This window comes from Aegilops tauschii, chromosome 3, assembly GCF_002575655.3.
Source record: "Aegilops tauschii subsp. strangulata cultivar AL8/78 chromosome 3, Aet v6.0, whole genome shotgun sequence".
Classification (NCBI taxonomy): Eukaryota; Viridiplantae; Streptophyta; class Magnoliopsida; order Poales; family Poaceae; genus Aegilops; species Aegilops tauschii.
Window position 1 is genome coordinate 452221009 of NC_053037.3, and position 3954 is coordinate 452224962.

Sequence of the window (3954 nt, forward strand, 5' to 3'; positions counted from 1 at the left end):
ACAAGTAGACCGACTCCTGCCTGCATCTACTACTATTACTCCACCCATCGACCGCTATCTAGCATTGCATCTAGGTTATTTAGTTAATAAAAATAGAGTAACACTTTAAACAAGATTACACATGATGTAGACAAAGTAAAATCAATCAATATGAATAAACAACAATGTTTTATCCTTAATGGCAACAATACAAATACATCACAAAGCACCTCTCCCATTGCAAGATAAATCAATCTTAGTTGACCAAACCAAACAGATAGATTGGAGAGAAATACAAGGTATAAAAATCATGCATAAAAGACTTCAGAGAAGACTCGGTTAATATTAATAAATATTCATATCATAAACCCACAATTCATCGAACCCCAACAAACACACTGAAAAGAGAATATTGGACTGAACTCCAAGAAGATCGAGGAGAACATGGTATTGAAGATCAAAGAGAGAGAAGAAGCAATCTAGCTTGTAGCTATGGACCCATAGATCTGTAGAAAACTACTCATGCCTCATCGGTAGGGCAACAAGGATGATACAGAAGCCATCCATGATCGATTCCCCCTCTGGCAGAGTACTGGAAAAGTCCTCCAGATGGGACCACAGAAGAACAGAAGCTTGTAGCGGCAGAAAAAGTGTTTTAGGTGGTTGTTTGGTATATTGGGAATATTTGATAATTTATAGATGCGGAATTAGGTAAAGAGGTGCCATGAGGGGCCCACAAGCCCAGGGGCGCGCCCCCCGGGGAGCGCCCCCCGGGGAGCGCCTGGTGAGCTTGTCATGCCCTCGTGGCTTGCCTGGTCTTCTCCCGAACCTCCTAGGGTCTCTCTTGGTCTAGAAAAAATTGTCAAAAACTTTCGTAGCGTTTGGACTCTGTTTGGTACTGATTTTCTGAAAAGCAAAAAACAGCAACTGGCACTGGGCACTAGGTTAATAGGTTAGTCCCAAAAAATAATATATAATTGCATATAAAACATCCAAGATTGATACTATAATAGCATGGAAAAAGAAAAAAATTATAGATACGTTGGAGACGTATCAGCGCCGCACGAACTACTGCGGGTTTCTCTCTTAGCCCGCTGACAATTTGCGGTAGTACCGCTTACTATAGTCGGTAGTACTGCTCCGGCGGAACTACCCTGTGAGTACCTCTATGGTACTCAATGGGCCTCTGTGAAACTGCCGTGCATAGCAGAACTGTCGCCCCTAGGAGCGGTATAGTACTGCTTGAGCACAACCAGTGCATAATGGTTGGATTGTTGCCCCCACTATATAAGGGGGTCTTATTCCCCAAGAAGACCTACCTCTTTTCCCCCATTGCTCCATTGTTTACAAAAGCTCAAACTCGCCCAATGTCCCTCCCTAGCCATCAAAGCTTGTTGATTCAATAGGGTTTGGAGGAGAAGGCCTCGATCTACACTTCCACTGCGAGAAATTTGATTCCCCCTACTATCCGTTGCAGATCTTGTTACTCTTGGGTGTTTGTGCATCCTAGATGGAAGAGGTCACCTCAGAGCCTCATTCTATTATGGTGAAGCTTCGTGGTGGTGTTGGGAGAGCCTTAAATTAAGTTGTGGAGAGAGCCCGAACCTTGTTTGTAAAGGTTCATTCGCTGCCCTCAAGTGCACTGCTAGCGGAATCACGACATCTTGCATTGTGCGAGGGCGTGAGGAGAATACAGTGGACCTAGTGGCTTCTTGGGTAGCATTGTGCCTCCACACTTCTCCAATGGAGACGTACCTCACCCAAAATGAAGGAACTTTGGTAACACATCCTCGTCTCCATCGACTCAACTTGTGGTTACATCTTACCTTTACTTTGTGCAAGCTTATATTGTGTTTTTTAATCTTATGCTTTCACTTGTCGTTGTTATTGTGCTTGTCATATAGGTTGTCCACCTAGTTGCATATCTAGACAACCTACTTCCTTGTTGATCCTAATTTCTTAAAAGAAGTTAAAAATTGTTAGTCGCCTATTCACCCCCCTCTAGTTGACCACACCGATCCTTTCACCGGCCAAGCACCACTTTGAAGACTTTACTTGCAATCATTTTGAACATTCTTACTCCCCATCTCAGAATTTGTTGATTTTCCTAGTTATTCACCAGTCAGGAACACACAGGTCATTGACAACACTATTTCTTAATTTCCCAATTGTCCAAAACACAACTAAAACACCAAAAAACATCAGATGTTTCTCACTTTGCCAAGAAATGGGTCCAAATATTGAACAAAGTCAAGAATGTTATCTCGCACATCCAACAAATAGAAAAGTACATTTTAAATTATTCCAAAGCATCATGGAAATAGATTATTGCATGAATAGATGGTCAATTGACTCATTCATGCCATAGAATGAACAAGCTTTGCTTCCAATCCACCCTATTCTAACCAAATTATCCTTGGTTAGAATATTGTTCCTAAGCACCAGCCACATAAAAACCTTGATTTTGGGAGACATTTTAGCCTTCCACAAAAACTTATGAGGAAACTTAAACCCATTTTTCAATCAATTCTCTATAATAGGAATTCAATGAGTACAATACACTTATAGTTAACATCCATTTTATAGTATCATTCTATTCATTGAGTTCAAATCCATCACATGCTTCGTCTACATGACTCCATAATTCCAAAGGATCATCCCCACAAATTCCTTCCAAATTGGATATTATTAAGCCCTCTGTTTAAACTTCTGCCACTGAGAAGATTTCATCAAAGCATATGTTATAAAGTATATGATAGTTGTACTTGAGAGGTTTATCTCTAATCCACCCAAAATATCACATTCTTGCCATCCCCACACAGAGAAGAATTGTTCTCTGTGTTTAAGCAAACCACACCAAAACTTAGAGTCATCTTGTCTAGATTTAATCCTAGTCATGCACTGACTCTTATGGTATTTATTTTTCATAAGACACTCCAAGTTATAAATTTTGTTTTTTCCACCACAATAAAGCATGGTTCATTAATGCCAAGTTTTGAATTCCCAAATCACACATGTCATTTGCATACACACATCTAACCATTCAACTGGATGGTACTTTTTTATTGGCGTCTTACTGCCACAATAATCTAGCCAAAAGATGTTTGTTATTTTATTAACCCCCAAACGCAGACCATAGAATTACATCATATAATTTGGTGTTCCAAAGAGAGACGATTGAATCAAAGTTACTCTGCCCCCACTGGCCAGGAGTCTACCTAGCCATCTGCTACATTTATGTCCATTTTTTCCTCAAAACTTTTCCAATGTTTGTTTCTAATACTTTTTTCATCAACATGTAACCCTAGGTATCTCATGGGAAGAGAACCTGTAGGACAAGTAAGTATTTCAGCAAAGCTAGCAACCTTATTGATAGCATTGCCAAATAGGAACAATTCACTCTTATGGAAGTTAATTTTTAAACCAGACACATGTTTAAACAAAACATATAATGAATTTCAAATTATGGGTACTATTATAATCATCTCGTAGGAGAACAATGGTGTCATGTGCGTATTGCAGCATGTTTATACCATTTTTAGTATTTTCCTCAATCACTCCCTTAACTTATCCATTTCGCCTAGCTGTGTCCATAAGCATAGTTAGGACATCAACAACAATGCCAAGGATCAAACGAGATAAAGAATCTCCCAGTCTCAGCCCTTTATGAATGGGAAACTAATGTCATATATTATCATTAATTTAAATATCCTCCTAATAGTATAAATGATCCAATCTGTTGGGGAACGTAGTATTTCAAAAAAATTCCTACGATCACGCAAGATCTATCTAGGAGAAGCATAGCAACGAGCGGGGAAGGTGTGTCCACGTACCCTCATAGACCGAAAGCGGAAGCGTTAAGTAACGTGGTTGATGTAGTCGAACGTCTTCGCGATCCAACCGATCAAGTACCGAACGCACGGCACCTCCGCGATCTGCACACGTACAGCTCGGTGATGTCCCTAGAACTCTTGA